Here is a 19,764-nt window from a genome sequence, read left to right on the forward strand (position 1 = left end):
TTTATTCAAAACTTTAATCTGGTTAGTAGGGTAGAGTTATAGTAGCATAGGCTCTTATATTAAAAACATATTTATGTTGTTTTTCCTGAAAATATCCAGAATAACCTGAAAAATGTCAAACATTATAGAAGAGGTCTTAGTACTTTTTTACTTCACAAAGAGTTACGGGTAAAAATAAATTTTAATAAGATAAAAATGTCATTTTCCTGTTACACAATCCCATTTAAATGATTAAATTTCTTTTTATCAAGTGAAAGTGTAGAGCAATTAATTTTAGACATTTGAATCATTTCCCTAAGAAGTAACATTTAGAATGTCATTAAGATTGAAGATAGATACCCTCCCCCCACCCAGCAATTAAAAGAACATGGTAATTACTAATACTTTATATCAGAATGAAGATGCAAAGGGAAAAAAAACATCATATGAACAATCAGTGACAGTGTGAAACAATTCACAACTACTGGACCCAGAACTTAGAAGCACATACAACATGGAACGTCTCCTCCTGCCTTTTTTTTATGGCTATGTGGCATAAAACTAAGAGAGTTTGTGTTTATGTTTGTTGAGTTGTTTTGATGAATATTTTCATCAAGTAATCACTTTGATAACTGAAATTGATCATGTTATCAATGTGATTACTGTCACATCCAGATATCAGTCATTTTATGTAGATAATATTTATATTATCTTCCTGCTCTGGTGTACTCTTACCCCATTTACTACTACTTGTTGGGGAATGATGGTGTAAATAGCCTTTATGAAGAGCCCTATCCTTCTTCTGTTTCTCTTGTTCTACTTTCCTTCTTTTAATAACTTCAATATTCACGTTGATGAAACTGAACTTAATCTTCATTTCTTTAGGTTTCAATATACTTGATATCTCACTTCTAATGGGATATGTCAACGGCTCTATCTTCCATAGGCGCTGTTTGTTTGTTTATTTTTAATGTTTATTTATTTATTTTTTTATTTAAAAAAATTTTTTTTAAGTTTATTTATTTTTGAGACATAGAGAGACAGAGCATGAACGGGGGAGGGTCAGAGAGAGAGGGAGACACAGAATCGGAAGCAGGCTCCAGGCTCTGAGCCATCAGCCCAGAGCCCGACGCGGGGCTCGAACTCAGGGACCGCGAGATCGTGACCTGAGCCGAAGTCGGACGCTTAACCGACTGAGCCACCCAGGCGCCCCTTTTAATGTTTATTTTTGAGAGAGAGAGAGCAGGTGTACGTGTGCGCACAAGCAGAGGAGGGGTGGAGAGAGAGGGGGACAGAGGATCTGAAGTGGGCTCTGTGCTGACAGCAGAGAGATACAGAGCTCAAACTCACACTGACCAAGCCACCCAGGCACCCCACTTAGCAGTTGTTTAATATCGTTTAGGCTCCAGTCCATTTGCCTTCTCTCAATTCTTCCCACCTCACTACATCCCCTGGATTCTTGCTTCTTGATGAAGACTCACAGGCCCACCCATAGTTATAAGGGAAGGTGTGACCCAAATGCATGAATACCCAGAGGCAGGGATGGAGGGGTCACCTACCCACCCCTTTGTTGAATTAATATCTATTTAATTAGTTCCTGGCCCCATCTACCCAAGAGACTTTAAACCTGTGTGCAGGGACCATTTCTGTTCTAGCTCACTGTACTGTTTCTATCCATAGCTTCCAGCAAAGTGTCTCATTAACTACTTCTGAGGAATTGAAGAATAAAATATGGAAAAAGTCTGATAAGTCTCAAAAAGAAAGGTAATTTAATTAGGAGCATAAGTGATAGAAATGAACTCACTAATAACAAGTGTCAACTTCAACTTTTATTAAACTATTTTACTTTACCCATGTCTATTTTAGCTAGTACTCTTCCACTCAGCTTCTAGGGATTGTGCATCTCAGCTTCTACTTGCTTATTGGTTTGTTAAGACAGTTGCTCTGAACCCTGATCTTCAATTTCCTTCTGATGATGCCATCTCAACCACAGCTTCTTACTTTGGGTCAGTGTTCCTGCTTATAAGTAGGATATGGGCTTACTCAGTTAGGTTCCTTTGGGTAATCACTCAGTCTCTGTAAGCCTTACTTTTCTTTTTTTTTTTTTTAACATTTATTTATTTTTGAGACAGAGAGAGAGCATGAACAGGGGAGGGTCAGAGGAAGAGGGAGACATAGAATCTGAGACAGGCTCCAGGCTCTGAGCTGTCAGCACAGAGCCCGACGCGGGGCTCGAACCCACGGACCGTGAGATCATGACCTGAGCCGAAGTCGGACACTTAACCGACTGAGCCACCCAGGCGCCCCAGCCTTACTTTTCTCAAATCTAAAATGGTGGAAACAATACCTCCTGAGAGTGTTATTGTAAAGATTAAGTAAAGTGACATGAAACTGTCTTGTCCATTTCCTAGCAAACGTGTTTTGGTTTTGCTCCTTTTCTCCTTAGCACTTTGCTTCTGAAAGATTTGCTCAGCCATGCCTTTTGAATAAGATTTCCTATTGGCATAAGAAGCAATAATTTGATTAGCTAGACCACTCTTAAATGTACTTTGGGATTATATAACTTCCACCCCGGCACAATGTGGGTGTAGTGTCAGAAGATGATGACTGGCAAACAATTAGAATCTCCAGTGGGGTCTGGGGTTGTTTCCCTTCGTACTAAGCCCTTGGATAACAAAATACGATTTCTTCAGTAAACTAATGCAAAAGAGGCATGTTATCAAATGATGAGGTAGACCATTCAGAAACAATCAGAATACCATATTTGTACTTTCTCAGATATAAAGTTAAAGTACTTTTTATAGATTCAGTAAATAAAGCATAAAAAATGATGCCTTGACCTCAGTTATGGAATCAGTTCTCAATTTTTGTTTCTCTAGGAAGAACACATTTTTCTCTTCATGTAGTCACTTGTTTCTTTCACATTTAGGTTATGAACATGTCAGTACTTTCAAGCACACACTATTATTCGTCCTCTGATACCATGTTCGCACACTTGGTCTTTGATGTTTCTGTCAGATATTCCCAGCAACCATCATAACTCATGCTCTTGAATTTTTAATATCACTCCACCAACAGAAATGACAAATACCTAGTCTTTTAGCAAATACACAAGAATGAAGGAAAAGTTCCTAAGTAAGAAAAACATATTGAAATACTCTCCCAATTTTTATTTTGATCCTATTGAAAAGTAATGGAAAAAAAACATGTTGCCATTATTTTCATGACCTCTCTCACAGACACTATATTTTCTTTAGATATTTTAAAATGAAAATGCCAAGAGGTAAATTTGGAATGTTTCTGTAGAAAGCATTATGTGCAATATATTATTTTTCAATATGTAACTACAGAAGAAATAATTCTCTTTAACAAACTGTAGTATTTTTCTTCTCTTTCATAAAATAAAAAATAAAATAATAGTCAATGCCTTTGTTCTAATGGCTGATAAATAGAGCTAATTCATTAGACTAGAACTCCTTTCCTAATCCCTCCTTTTTATGCAAATCTAATCGAAGCTTCAATGACAGTGAGTCCCCTCAGTATTTACCTCTGTTCCATGCTGCGGAAAGGATGGACTTTCAATAAATATACATCAAAATAAACATAAGGAAGGACTTCAAATAAACAACTACTTGGTATAGTGGTTTTGCTTTCCCACTCACTTTAACTCATTGATACAACCCAGTTATATGTCCCAATTAACTTAAGTTAGGTTCTGATTCTGATATTTAGTGTAAAAACATTTCAGAGCTTTGATAAATATACTTTTAATTTATTATTAATTATAGTTATCAGATATTTGATAATTTTTAAAGTTATATATGTAAATATCATCAGGTGATAAACTGTGGTGGGTAAATAATTTTATTCTTTAAATCTTTATCAACTGAGTTGATGCAGGAAATTCAGTTTTGTTTCTTCTAGTAAACTTAGTGCCCTTTGTGATATTTTTCAATAACTCTGGAGATGAAGTTCTGTCAGTTCAGACTTTTTTTCTTGTTCTCTTCTTAAGATGGCACCTGAGATTGTCGGGGTGGGTGATGTACAGGACACTCAGCTATAGTTAAGGGAGAAGCATCTGGCCCACCGCCATCTCTAGGAATCCACTAAAATGCACCTGACACCCCCTTGGTCAACTGTTCCTCTTACTGCTGCATCCTCCAAGCTCTCTGTGGAACCACCATGGCCCCATGCCCTTTATTCCAACCCTTTATTATTTTTTTTAATGTTTATTTATTTATTTTGAGAGATGGGGGCAGAGACAGAGGGAGTGAGATAATCCCAAACAGTTTCCACACTGTCAGCACGATGCAGGGCTCAATCCCACGAACCATGAGATCATGCTCTGAGCCAAAATCAAGAGTCAGACACTCAACCGACTGAGCCACCCAGGCACCCCTCTCCCGACCCTTTAGATCCACTGGGGATGCTGAACCTCTCAGTCATTTCTATTCTCTTCTCTGGAGGCTCAGGAATTTCAGGGTTCTCTCTTGGGTCTCTCGGGTTAGAATAATCTTTGTTGGATGTGTTATTATTGTTTGATTCTGATAATATTTTTACATGAAGACTATGGCACCAAGCTGCCGTGGAGGGATTCAATACAAACCCTCTGGATTGCCTTCAAGGGCTAAGGGAAGATGGTTTAGGCATTTTTTATCATCAGTTCTTCCCAAACATATCTGGAGTTCCCAGTGACCTCACAACCATATCAACACCCATTTCCTTGAACTTAACGAAGGGTAGGGAGTCCAGCAGGGCTCAGTATTAGGAATCTGAATCCAATCTTTCTCTTCCCTTTCTGAAGTTTCTCCTTTCTTAGCATGATAAAACTTTGTGAGTTAAGTTCATTTTGTCCTCTATTCTCTTTTTCAATTTTCTGTTTATGGTGTTAACTTTACATTAGGCTGTGTGAGACACATGATGATTAGAATTCTAAAATGTGTATCTATTGCAAACCAGAAGCCGTGACTTTTAAAGACTACTGTCTTTGTTATAAATTTCAAAAAGCTCATTATGGAACTCAAAATCAAAAGAGTTTTGATACTATATACATCCTTTAGTGCTTTCCACTTAACAAGTGAACCCTGAAACAATAAAATTTACTGATTCACCATGGAGAAGAAAGTTGTAGGTAACTGTTTGAAAATTATGGGACAAATTCTTAATTAATTTCTTCAGAGTTTTACCACTTCAAACATTTTTTTCCAAACAACAATGTATTGGTAGCTGTTCCTTAATCCATAAATTTTCCATGTTGGGAAAATTGGCAATTAATCTGTGATTGAAAATAACACTGGTAGTGGGAATAGAACCCAAACTGACCATCAGTTTTTTAATCAGATTTAGTATTTTATTCTGGAAAAATCATCTGACAATACTGAAGTTGAATTAGTGTACACCTAGAATTTAGTAAACTTAATTTAAAAAAATCAGAATTCTTTTAAGATTAAATAGCATTAAAAAGACTGGACAAGGGAGGTGGAGGGAAATGGGCCCACATAGTCTATGTGTGTGTTAGAGGTGGAGGACACATCAGGGACATCATGCAAAATGCTCAGTGAGCCAAACAGAATAAATTGGTGTGCGATGATTATTCACAGTGTCAATGTATGCAACTGAAAATCTCACCAGTTTTCAAATGCTAGAGATTTCATGACCAGTGACTGGATAAAGAACAAACAGTAACCTCCTAACATTCAAACTCTCTCATGTTCCCCAGAGGCAAAATGACATGCTAAATGTAAACTTAGATATTTGTTCATTTACTTATGTGTGGAATATTCCTTCCTCTTAGCTTTTTTCCCCACTATGTTTTTTTTTTATTTTGTTTTGTTTGTGGAGATGAAAACTGGCAATATGTAAGATTACTGAAGTATAATGATAGATTTTTGAGCACAGAAATGAGACCATTTAAAATATTTCCCTGCATATTTTTTGTATTTTGGGATGGACAAGAATATGTCATATAAAATTGGAAACTCAGATTTTACTAGCAGTGAATAGTGTCGTTTAGATGGAATGTCAACTTCAAACAATGAGAAATTCATGTATGGGCTCTTTGAATTAAACTCAGTGGCTTGAGCTGAATTTAGAGTAATGCCAAATAAATGGTCTTGTGAAAACTGAGGAATTGCCTTTCCTATTTTCTACATTAAAATATCCTGTACCTTTTGCTTTTTCCCTTCAGACTATGCCAAATTTATCATTTAGCTATCTGTATGATATCAACTTATTCTGGAATATACTTTTCTCCCAAAGTTTACTCTGTTGAAATTTTTTGGCAAGTTAACTTTCAAAATAAAGCTTGCCCTAAGACCTTTAAAAGCAAAAGTGGGCATCTATGTGGATAAAGTATTAAGTACATTACCATCATGTAAAATTTCACAGTTAATGATTATTTCATTTGAAATGAGATGACATGGTCTTCACATCTGAGGCAAGACCTCAGATGCAACCATAATTAAAATTCTATTTTTTCATAGATACATCTTTCAATATGTGAGTATGTCATTTAGAAAAATATCTGCTTATATTTACTAGGATTATTAAATTCTTCCTTTTATACAATATAAGTTGAAAATTCTTCCTTTTATAACAATATAGGTTGAAAATTTTCTCAAATGTTTCTGTTCCAAATTTTCTGGATTTTATAAATCGTTTCCAGAAAAGTCTCAGGTATTTTGTTGTAGCTGTCTTTTGAATCATTTCTTAATGCTTTTTGAATTTTTTGTAAACGTTTATTCATTTGTTGATAAAGACAGACTGAGCATGAGCGGAGGGGGGGGGGAGGGGCAGAGAGAGAAGGAGACAAAATCCGAAGCAAGCTCCAGGCTCTGAACTGACAGCACAGAGCCCCATGCGGGACTCGAACTCACGGACGTGAGATCATGACTTGAGCTGAAGTCGGACGCTTAACCAACTGACCCACTCAGGCACCCCTAATGTTTTTTGAAGTAAATATCCATTATGATAAGGTTCAGAATCTCATGTGACCAGTTGTGTCATAAAATTTATTTTCTCTCAGTTTATCCCACAGATGGAGTTAAAATTGTTATATGAACTCATATTTACATTAGATTTGAGAAACTTCTGCCTTGTATTCTAACCATTAAAAAATAACTTCTGATAATTATATATTTTTTCAGTTTGGTTCTAGTTTAAATGAGCGATTTTAAAAGTTGAAAGAAAAGTAGGTTTTTAAAATGTTGGATAAGTTTCAGATAATACCTCTTCATTACGTATTGGCTACATCTCAAATAGTTGAGATAATTGTCATTTGGACAACATAGAGTTGTCTGCCTTGGGAAAGTCACTCAACTCCCCAAAAAATCTTGCCCTCTCTTAGCTCTGGTCTTTGCACGTGCGGCTCTGACCATGTGGAACAGTCTTTCCTTCCTCTTTTGCCAGAATATACTAATTCTGCTCAGCTTCCTCTTTAGAGCCTCCCCTGACCATCCCCATACTGGTTCAGCTGCCTTATGCAATGCTTCACTGATTAACTGCTTATCACACATCACATCCCCCACATTACAGACACTCCTCTACAAACTGTAAGAGGCAAGGCCCTCATTTTATCAGCTTATGTGCCAGTTGGGGGCAAAAACAAAACTAAGCAAGTAATTATTTAGTACGTACAAAATATACTCAACATTCTATTCTTCATCTTTTGTTTGTTTGTTTCATGTCTCTTATAATCTTCCCCTTTGCAGGACACGGAAGTCTTCCTCAACTACTTTTAATTTGACAATTATATGGCATTTTATTGTACAGGTTTCCCATGGTTTTAAAACCAACTTCCTATTGAAGGGATTTTAGGTTCTTTTCAATCTTAAACTGTTACCAAAGAGGATGCGATGACTGTTACATAATTCACTCCATAGTTGTACAGGTTCTGGTGGGTAAATTCCCAGAAGTGAATTTGTTAGGTCTGAGCGTATATGTATTTAAAACTTTGTAGCTGTTATTCAATTGTTTTCCAGAGGGGTGCATCAATTTACACTCCCACAATAATACATGAGTTACTCATCACCCATGTTAGTACCAAGAGAATGTATAATCTAAGTTTTGAATTTTTGCCAATCTAAGAGGTGAACAGTGGTATCTCAGTGTAGTTTTTATTTACATTTTTCTTTAGTGAGTGGTGGAGAGGTGTTCTTCTTAACATTGAAGAGGCATTTTCCTTTTCTATATGATCAATTCACATCTTTTGGTCATTTTGGGGGGGTCATTTTTATATTATTGATCTCTAGATATTTTTATACTAGGAGGATTAACTAATCTCTTGTGACATGAGTTACAAATAAATATTTTTAAATAGATTGTTGTTTGATAGAACTTTCTCTTTGATTCATTAGTCTGTGGAGATGATGTTATGACTTTTTCTTTAGCATTATAAATATAGCAAATTTATATTAATTGACTTGTTAACACAGTACATTTTTTTCATTCTGAAGTTTTGTGATATAGTAATATTTTATAGAAATATTCTATATTTCTAGAAATACAGAATATTCTATATTTCAATGAAGTAGAAATACTTCATTGCTCTTTTTTTGAGTATGATTTATTTTTCTATATAGCATTAGAATCATCTTGGCATATACCCAATTAAAAAAAAAATCTTCAGGGTGCCTGAGTCACCCCTGACTCTTGATTTTGGTTTAGGTCATGACCCCAAGGTCATGGCATTGAGCCCTGCATGGAGCTCTGTATTGAGCTTGGAGCCTGTTTAAGATTCTCTCTCTCTCTGCCCTGCTCGCACTCTCTTTCTCTAAAACAAAAAAATAAAAATGAAAATAAATCCTTCATATTTTTTGCTGGGATCATACTAAATTTGAACATTAATTTGAGGAGAATTAATTTTTTCTTCATGTTGAATATTATTCAAATATTTTTATTGTTGTTCAGGTTCAGGAGAGTTTTAAATTTTTCTTTATGTAGGTCTGGAACATTTCTTGGTAATAGATTTATTTGTTGTAATTTCATTTTTTAGATATTAATTTTTCATATTAACTTTTTGCCAGACTTCCATATTAAATAAGGTTTTTTGTCCATACCAGATACAAAATCGTAGAGTTTGAAAGTGTGATAATTTACTTTCTCTTTTCCAATTTTTATAACTGAAAAATCTTAGTGTTAGTTGAAAGCATGTTTAGTGTTCTTCATCAAATGCAAGTTTGACTTTTAGTATTACAAAGATATTCTAATACGTATTGTAATCATTGTAATACGTATCTTCTTGTTACTATTTTGTTTCTTTAGATTTGCTTTCAATTAACTATAGTTGCAGAAGGTTGCAAATATCTCTACAGGGTCTATAGAGATGGTCCAATGATTGTCTTTTTAGCTTTATTACTATAATAAATTGCATATTATTAAATTTGCTAATATGCAGCCATTTTTGCATTCCTTAAATAAACTCTACTGTTCATAACACACTATTATTTTAATGTGCTATTTGAATCTCTATGATTTTAGTATTAAATATTCTTAAGTCAGATTGGCTTCCGCTTTTATGTGTGCAGTTCTAATCTGGTTTGATATTAATGTTATATTTGTTCCCCCCCAAAAGTGGAAATCTCTTTCATACTCCCTTCCTTCCTTCCTTCCTTCCTTCCTTCCTTTCTTCTTCTTCTTCTTCTTCTTCTTCTTCTTCTTCTTCTTCTTCTTCCTTTCTTTCTTTCTTTTTCTTTCTTTCTTTCTTTCTTTCTTTCTTTCTTTCTTTCTTTCTTTCTTTCTTTCTTTCTTTCTTTCTTTCTTTCCTGGTATTAATTTTGGTTTTTATGCTTTTGAATAGTTTAAATAATCTTAGAATTATCTACTCTGAGTAGTGTGGCAGAATTTCCTCATGATTTCACTTTCTCTTAGGAATTTTAGGTGTTTGAGATGTTTCTTTATTTCTTCTATTAAAATCTGTAGATTTAGATATTTTTTCTTTTCTGGAATTACTTTGGATAAATAAATTGTCTTGGAAAATTATCCATTTTAATATAGGTTTTAAAACTAATTTTAGCAATCTGTCTCTTATGATGCACTTACTTTTCCCACTTTGTGATTATTCCTTCCCATAATGTTTTTATAGCTACACTTGTCTTGTGTTTACTCAGTTCATTGATGTCTCGCACCCTCACCACAATTGATTTTTTATTTATGTATCATTGTAACTCATGTTTTCTAACCATTAATTCCATATTTTATCTTTATTAATTTTACATTACAGCTTTATTTCAGTTTATTTTCTTGTTCTCTATGATTTTTTTAGTATTATTATTGACTTATTTGCTTCATTTAAAAAATGTTTCTATTGATCTGAATTTGAAGCTATGAATTTTTCTCTATGCATTATTCTATCAATATCCAAAAGATATTGATCTATAGTGTTTTCATTATTTTTTAAAGAAATTCTACCATTTCAATTTGATCATAAAAATAACTTGAGATAAATTTTATTTTAATTTCCCAAGTAATTGAGTCTTCTGGTTTTTTGAATTTCTTATTAATTGCTATTTTTATTGGATTGTAACCAGAAGATATAGTCAGCAATATAACCCCTTTGGAAATATTACATTTTTTGTAGTTAATTTTAGTCAATATTTTATAAGCACTTCTTAGAAAGCTATAATCTTTATTTCAGAGCAAAGCATTAAACATTTATTGATAAGATTTACCTCTTCATTGATATTTTGTTTACTTGGTCTGTCATAGACTCAAAGAGGTCAATAAAACATTACTGAAACCACAAGATATTTCTATTTCTGTAATGTTGCTGTCCTGTTGTGTGATGTCTAGAAATTCATAACTGTTTTGTCTTTATTGTGAATGTTTTAATTCATAAGCATTATAAAATGTCCTTTTCCAAAACATTTAACTCTTTTGGTCTGAATTTCATCTTGTCTAATATAAAGATTGCATCCACCCTTGCTTCATTTGTGCATTTTCTATTTATACCTGTGCTCATCCTTTTAGTCTATTTTTTTCTGACTCACCCATTTTAATTGATTCTCTTTGATTTATGGTACAATCTTTGTATGATACAATCTGATAACGTTGTCTTTCAGTACTTAAATCAAACCCATTGACTTTCATTGCCTTGATGGCTATGTCTAGTCTTAATTCAATGCCACTTAATGTCATATTTTCTGTTTCTAGATTTTTTTAATGTTTATTTATTTAAAGAGAGAGAGAGCAGGGGTGAAGAGGGGTGAAGAGAGAGGGAGAGAGAGAATCCCAAGCAGGCACCATGCTGTTAGCACAGAGCCCCATGCTGGGCATGAACTCATAAACCATGAAATTGACCTAAGCTGAAATCAAGAGTCAGATGCTTAACCAACTGAGCCATCCAAGCACCCCTGTTTCTAGATCTTTTTAGTCTTTCAACATGATATATGTTTTCCTTTTTGGTTCATTATTTTTCAGCTAATACTTCTGATATTTCAGATTTTAATTTAAAATTCTAATCTTTCTTGTTTTCTTCTATTAGTTCTCTTCCATGAACAATGAAAGATTTAGCAGATGTCCTTTTCCTTCTGCCCAAGCACTCATCACCCCATGACTTAGTCAATTTTGACTTTCTTGGTGTTGAATGTGTGTTCTTAGATCTAATTATACTTCTATTACTTCATTTATCAAGTTTAAATATGGATGATCAGTGAAATTACTTTATTTTCCCTCAATTTGCCATTTGTCCATTTTCACATTGTCATATAGTGTTCTCTTTCATTATGTTCTGTCACCTTCATCCCCACATTTGTTTAATCTTAGTCCTATAATTAAATACACTCAATAACCACCACATATCTTTTTGTCATAATGCCCTCAGGCATCTCTTGGCTGACTAAATTCACCGTCAGGTAGATTTTCATGAAGAATTCACGGGGAAAATATCAGCTAATCTCTTGCTTAATCAACGTCAGTAATCTTTATACAGTTTGGCTTATCCACACATAATATTCATGCATTACATTTTCTTTTTATTTGGAGGATATTATATAGATATTTCTACGTTATTTTCTTCATTGAAGTGTGGCATTTGATGAATTTGAAACAAATCTAATATTTTTTCCTTTATTCTGTCTTACCACTTTTGCCTGAAATCTCAGTATTTTTCTTCACCCCCAAAATTAAGTAACTAATAAAGTTTAAATAAAATTGACCAATCTTGAATAATTCTCCCCAATTCAATGTTGCATTTTTTCAGTATGGTTGATTCAATGCATTTTTTAATTTAATATAGTTGTCTTGAATTATAACTTTTTAAAAATTTTTTTCTTTTTTTTATTGCTTTTTGTCTTCAGAAATTTACTTTGGTTATGATAGAGATCATTTGCTAATTACATTTATTACTTTCTTTCTTGACTATTTCAAATTTTTCTTATTTTCTTTTTTGTTTTGTTCATTTTCTCTCACAGCTTTCCTCTGACGCTTGCTGTCTTTTCCTTAGTTTCCTAACTTCCTTGCATTCTTTCCTTTTTTTTTCAAAATTTCTTTTACATGTTTTATTTTTTTTTTTTGAATTTTTCTTGATTTCTGCAAGCTATCCCTCCTATTGTCAAGCTATATCAATCCTATTCCTGCATTTTTACTTGGTAGTTTTCCATCATATGGAAAATTTCCTCATTCAGTTTCTATTGTTTTATTAATTTACTCACTTGCTTTACATTTTCATCAGCTTTCTGGCAACCTTTTCCCGGTACATGTTTTATATTTGTGGGTAGATTTTTCTCTTTTTACATTTTTCATGTAAAATCTTTGTGACAGTGCAATATCCAGTTCCTTTTCACACTGCTCATCAGTGAATGAGTTGAATTTTCCTGGGTCAGCAATCTGGGGAGATGACTAAACCAGAGGTTAGGTCAGGCGACAGGGTAGCCTTTCAGGTATCTTCTTCTCTGACTACTTCCAAGTATTAGAGCTCCTCTTGTTTCTTTATATATAAATGCTTTCTCTTCTTTTCTTTTTTAGTATAGCAGCTATTCTGCTCACCCCTCTACTTTACCTATGGTTTTACGAAGGGTGTAGCTTTTGAAATTAAAATAAGAAAACCTTGCCTCCACTTCAGAAAATAGGTTTTTACTGGAGTTTCCTCAGGTACTATATCACTTCGGCTTTCACTGCTCTGCCCTGATTCTTTTCTTTCATTGCTCCTACACAGCTTCTACCCTTGTAAGCATTTCAGGAAGAAAACCTGTGGTGTTCGGGTGAGGTGGGGAGAGGTGTTTGATAGTTTTGAGAATGAATTATTTGAAATGAGAAAAGAAATATTATATATAAGGTTTGAAAGTTATGCTTGGGCTAATAGACTGTGAATTTTTCCCTTCAAGTAAAGGGAAGCCATATGATATTTTTAAGTGGTAGGATAAAAGCATTAGTTATCTTACATAATTAATCTTTGTTGACTAATTCTACATAAGTATATGTTATATATACATAGAAAAATATATGTATGTGTATACAAAATTATGTATATACATAATTTTTAAAATTAAAAATTTTTGAACTAATGAATATGGATTAAAATTATAATTATAGTTTTTCTCTGATGCAATAACAATACATGCTCTTTAGAAAATTCTGGAAAACAGAGGTACAAATAAATCAGAAATTAAAAAATTTAAAATTTTGGCCAGAATTACAAATGAATGCATACGTTATATTTTTTATTGTTGTTGTTTTTAATATATGATTATTCTAAAATTGGAGTAATATTCTAAATATTGTGATCACTTTATTCTTTTTGCATACATATTCTTTTAAATAAGATTTTTATAATGGATTCAATAGTATTCCATTGTATGAAAGTAGAATAATTCATGTTATTAACTCTCTATTCTGAGATAGGTGTTTTGACCCTGTAAATAGTATTGTACTCATTGTACGAGCGCATAAATTTTAGCATACTTCAAGTAGTATGATCCAAATAGTACTTTTAATGGATTGGAAAGAACAAAAGCCCTGGGACAGGAAATTCTACATATTTGTCACATATATTCTCAAACTGTACTCTATAAAGGTTTTATTACTTACTATTCTCATGATTAGACAAACTACTAATTTCTTTTTCTTTGAATCCTTGGTGAAAATAGGATTCATACTTTTTGACTGACTTGCCAGTTTGGTATATGGAGTTTGTAGAATATATGTAGAATTAAAAAAAAAAATTATCAATGTTTATTTACTTTTGAGAGAGAGGGACAGAGACAGAGAGAGAGCATGAGCATGAGCAGGGGAGGGGGCAGAGAGAAAGGGAGACAGAATCTGAAGCAGGCTTCAGGCTCCAGGCTCCAAGCTGTCAGTCAGCACAGAGCCCGATGTAGGGCTTGAACTCATGAACAGGGAGATCATGACCTGAGCCTAAGTCAGATGCTTAACCAACTGAACCACCCAAGCATCCCTCCTATGGTCTCATCTTAATGTTATTTCACATTTTAAAAATTATTACAGAGATTAAGGGTTTTTCCCCCTGAATTTGTGGTACATTTGCATTTCTGCTTTTACAAAGCCCTGTTCATGCTCTATGGTTGGGTAACTTTGGGCGCATTGCCCTTTTCTGCCAAGAAAACAAAAACAAAAACAAAAAACTTGATGAAAACTCATACATGGCAAGTAGCAGCCTTCTCCACATCACTGGTTTGCCTTTTAATTTTATTTATCATTTCAGTATAGAATTTTAAGTGTTTATAAATGTATTGATATTTCCTTCTATATTTTTTTTTGTTTTTAAAGTCAAAAAGAAATTTTTCTTTTGAAAACTATAAAAATGTGGATATCTTTTATTCATCCTTGCATTTTTTTGAAATGTGACAATTATCACTTCTTTTATTTTATATTTATTTACTTATTTATTTATTTTTAAATATAATTTATTATTAAGTTAGCTAACATACAGTATATACAGTGTGCTCTTGGCTTAGGGAGTAGATTCCCATGATTCATTGCTTACATACGACACCCAGTGCTCATGCCAACAAGTGCCCTACTCAATGCCCATCACCCATTTTCTCCTCTCTCCCTGCCGCCAATCAACCCTTAGTTTTTTCTCTTATTTAAGAGTCTTTGATGGTTTGCCTTCCTCTCTGTTTGAACTTATTCTTTCCCCTTCCTTCCCCCATGGTCTTCTGTTAAATTTCTCAAATTCCACATATGAGTGACAACATATGACATCTGTCTTTGACTGACTTATTTCACTTAGCATAATGCCCTCCAGTTCCATCCACATTGTTGCAAATGGCCAGACTTCATTTTTTTCTCATTGCCAGGTAACATTCCATTGTATATATAAACCACATCTTCTTTACCTATTCATCAGTTGATGGACATTTGGGCTCTTTCTATAATTTGGCTATTGTTGAAAGTGCTGCTATAAACATTGGGTCTTTTGTGGTTCCATTCAAATTTTAGGGTTGTTTTTTCTAGTTCTGAGAAGAATGCCGGTGCAATTTTGATTGGGATTGCATTGAATGTGCAGATTGCTTTGGGTAGTATTGACATTTTTACAATGTTAGTTCTTCCAATCCATGAACATGGAATGTTTTTCTATTTCTTTGTGCCTTCTTCAATTTCTTTCATGAGTTTTCTATAGTTTTCAGCATACAGATCTTTTACATCTTCGGTTAGGTTTATTCCTAGGTATTTTATGGTTCTTGGTGCGATTGTAAATGGGATCAATTTCTTGATTTCTCTTTCTGTTGCTTCATTATTGGTGTATAGAACTACAAACGATTTCCGTACATTGATTTTTTTTATCCAGCAACTTTGCTGAATTCATGTATCAGTTCTAGGAGCTTTTTGGTGGACTCTTTCAGGTTTTCCATTTAGAGCATCATGTCATCTGCGAAAAGTAAAGTTTGACTTTTTTGCCAATTTGGATGCTTTTATTTCATTTGTTGTCTGATTGCTGAGGCTAGGACTTCCAGCACTATGTTAAACAACAGTGGTGAGAGTGGACATCCCTGTCGTGTTCCTGATCTCAGGGGGCAAGCTCTCAGTTTTTCCCCATTGAGGATGATATTAGTTGTGGGCTTTTCATATATGGCTCTTATGATGTTTAAGCATGTTCCTTCTATCCTGACTTTCTTGAGGGTTTAATTAAGAAGGGATGCTGTATTTTGCCCAATGCTTTTTTTGCATCTATTAACAGGATCATATGGCTCTTATCCTTTCTTCTAGTAATATGATGCATTACACTGATTGATTCGCAAATATTGACCAGCCCTGCAGCCCAGGAATGAATCCCACTTGATCATGGTGAATAATTCTTTTAATATACAGTGGAATGCCTTATGCTAGTATCTTGTTTAGAATTTTTGCATCCATGTTCATCCGGGATATTGGCCTATAATTCTCCTTTTTAGTGGGATCTCTGTCTGGTTTGGGAATCAAAGTAATGCTGGCTTCATAGAATGAGTCTGGAAGCTGTCCTTCCATTTCTATTTTTTGAAACCGCTTGAGAAGGATAGGTATTAACTCTACTTTAAATGTCTGGTAGAATTCCCCTGGGAAGCCATCTGGTCCAGGACTCTTATTTGTTGGGAAATTTTTGATAATTGATTCAATTTCTTCACTGGTTATGGGTCTGTTCAAAATTTCTATGTCTTTCCGTTTGAGATTTGGTAGTGTGTGGGTGTCTAGGAATTTGTCTATTTCTTCCAGATTGTCCAGTTTGTTGGCATATAATTTTTCATAGTATTTTTAAATTTTTTTGTATTTCTGTGGTGTTGGTTGTGATCTCTCCTCTTTCATTGATGATTTTATCTATTTGGGTTCTCTCTCTTTTCTTTTTGAGAAATCTGGCTAGGCGTTTATCAATTTTGTTTATTTTTCAAAAAAAACAGCTCTTAGATTCATTGATCTGTCCTATTTTTTTAGATTCTATATTATTTATTTCTGCTCTAATCTTTATTATATCTCTTCTTCTGCTGACTTTGGGCTTTCTTTGCTGTTCTGCTTCTAGTTCCTTTAGGTGTGTGGTTAGGTTTTGTTTTTGGGATTTTTCTTGTTTCTTGAGATGGGCCTGGATTACAATGTATTTTCCTATTCGGACTGCCTTTGCTGCATCCCAAAGGGTTTGGACTGTCATGTTTTCATTTTCAGTTGCTTCCATATATTCTTCAATTTCTTCTTTAATTTCCTGGTTGACCCATTCATTCTTTAGTAGTATGTTCTTTAACCTCCATGCATTTGGAGGCTTTCCAAATTTTTTTGTAGTTGATTTCAAGTTTCATAGTGTTGTGATCTGAAAATATGCATGGTATGATCTCAATTCTTTTATATTTATTGAGGGCTTTTTTTTGACTCAATATGTGATCTATCTTGGAGGATGTTCCATGTGCACTTGAGAAGAATGGGTGTTCTGCTGCTTTTGAATGAAAAGTTCTGAATATATCTGTCAAGTGTTTCTGGTCCAGTGTATCATTCAGGGCCATTGTTTCTTCATTGATTTTCTGCCTAGATGATCTGTCCATTGTTGTAAGTGAAGTATTAAAATCCCTGAAATTACTGTATTCTTTTTTTTTCAATATATGAAATTTATTGTCAAATTGGTTTCCATACAACACCCAGTGCTCATCCCAAAAGGTGCCCTCCTCAATACCCATCACCCACCCTCCCCTCCCTCCCACCCCCCATCAACCCTCAGTTTGTTCTCAGTTTTTAAGAGTCTCTTATGCTTTGGCTCTCTCCCATTCTAACATCTTTTTGAAATTACTGTATTCTTATCAATAAGATTTGCTTATGTTTGTGATTACTTGATTTATATATTTGGGTGTTTCAAGTTGGGGGGCCTAAACACTTATAATTGTTAGCTTTTCTTGATGGATAGACCCTGTAATTATGATATAATGCCCTTCTTCATCTCTTGTTATAGACTTTAGTTTAAAATCTAGTTTGTCTGATATAAGTATGGCTACTCCAGCTTTCTTTTGATTTCCAGTAGCATGATAGATGGTTCTCCATCCCCTCACTTTCAATCTGAAGGTGTCCTCAGGTCTAAAATGAGTCTCTTGTAAACAGCATGTAGATGGATCTTGTTTTTTTTTACCCATTCTGATACTGAATGTCTTTTAATTGGAGCAATTAGTCCATTTACATTCAGAGTTATTATTGAAAGATATGGATTTAGTGTCATTGTGTTATCTCTAGGTTTCATGCTTGTGGTGATGTCTCTGGTCCTTTGTAGTCCTTGCAGCATTCTACTCACAGAGTCCCCCTTAGGATCTCTTGTAGGGCTGGTTTAGTGCCCATGAACGCCTTCAGTTTTCATTTGTCTGGGAAAACTTATATCTTTTACTATTCTGAATGACACCCTTGCTGGTTAAAGGAATCTTGGTTGTATATCTTTCATATTCAGCACATTGATTATTTCTTGCCACTCCCTTCTGGCCTACCAAGTTTCAGTAGACAGGTCTGCTACTACCCTTATGCATCTATCCTTGTAGGTTAAGGCTTGTTTGTCCCTAGCTGCTTTCAGAATTCTCTCTTAATCTTTGTATTTTGTCAGTTTCACTATGCTATGCCATGGTGAAGACCTATTCTTACTGAATATGAAGGCAGTTCTCTGTGCCTCCTGGATCTGGATGTCTGCTTCCTTCTCCAGATTAGGAATGTTCTCAGCTATAATTTATTCAAGGAAACCTTCTGCTCTTTTCTCTCTTATTCTTCTGGAACTCCTATGATACAGATATTATTACATTTAACTGAATCACTTAGTTCTCTAATTCTCCCCTTGTGGTCCAGTATTTTCTTATCTCTCTTTCTCAGCTTCATCATTTTCCATAATTTTATCTTCTATTTCACCTATTCTCCTCTCTGCTTCCTCTATGCTTGCTGTAACTGAATCTAGTTTATTTTGCACCTCACTTACAACCTTTCTTCATTCATCGTGACTTATTTATTTGTTCCTTGATAGGAACAATTAACCATTGTAGTCTTATATTTCAAAATTTACTATATTCACTCACATATTTTCTGTAAACTTAAAAATATTTTGCCCAGTTCTAACAAAATGCCATGGAATTTTTTATTTTGGCAGCATTAAAACTAAATATTTATTGGGGCACCTGGGTGGTTCAGTCAGTTAAGTGTCTGACTCAATCTAGGCTCAGGTCATGATCTCACCATTAATGAGACTGATCTCTACATCCGGCTCTGCATTGACCGTGAGGAGCCTGCTTGGGATTATCTCCCTTCCTCGCTCTCTACCCCTCCCCTGCTCACTTGCATGTGCTTGCAGCTTGCTCTTTTTCTCTCTCTGTCTCAAAATAAATAAACTTAAAAAAAAAACTAAAAATGTATTTAGGTAGAACAGAGTATCAGAAATATTGAATTCATATTTCCCAAATTGTATATTTTTCTTTAAATTATTTTATAATTCTTTTCCCCTACTATGCACACACAAATGCATGTATATGATTTTTCTAATTTCTTTATCTCACTAAAAAAAAGCAGTCAATTTCCTTAGGAAATTATTCAAAAATTTTCAACAATTATATCAGTTATTTTTACACCATTTTTCTTTAGGGAAGTTGTTGTGAAAAATATTTTATTGTATTAATTGTTTTTTCTTTTTGAGCTTTTACTTTTGTTTCAAAATCTAAAAAAATTTTAAAAACTCAACATTTTTTGTTCATTTTATTTTAAGCAATAAAATATCATTAAATATAGATTTTCAGATGGTTTAACTTTACAAAAATTATACAGTTATATGATAAATTGATTTTATCCTTTTCTTGATAAGGTTATAAATATTAATTGCCTTATGATATCATATAACATATATATGCCTGTATATTT

At 33.9% G+C, this 19,764-nt stretch overlaps 1 protein-coding gene across 1 annotated transcript in view; it reads left to right on the forward strand.

Moving 5' to 3' along the window:
- KYNU (kynureninase) overlaps positions 1-19,764 on the forward strand; it is a 111,532-nt gene that overhangs the window by 80,025 nt on the left and 11,743 nt on the right. The window lies entirely within an intron of this gene.

This window comes from Panthera tigris, chromosome C1 (genome assembly GCF_018350195.1).
Source record: "Panthera tigris isolate Pti1 chromosome C1, P.tigris_Pti1_mat1.1, whole genome shotgun sequence".
Classification (NCBI taxonomy): Eukaryota; Metazoa; Chordata; class Mammalia; order Carnivora; family Felidae; genus Panthera; species Panthera tigris.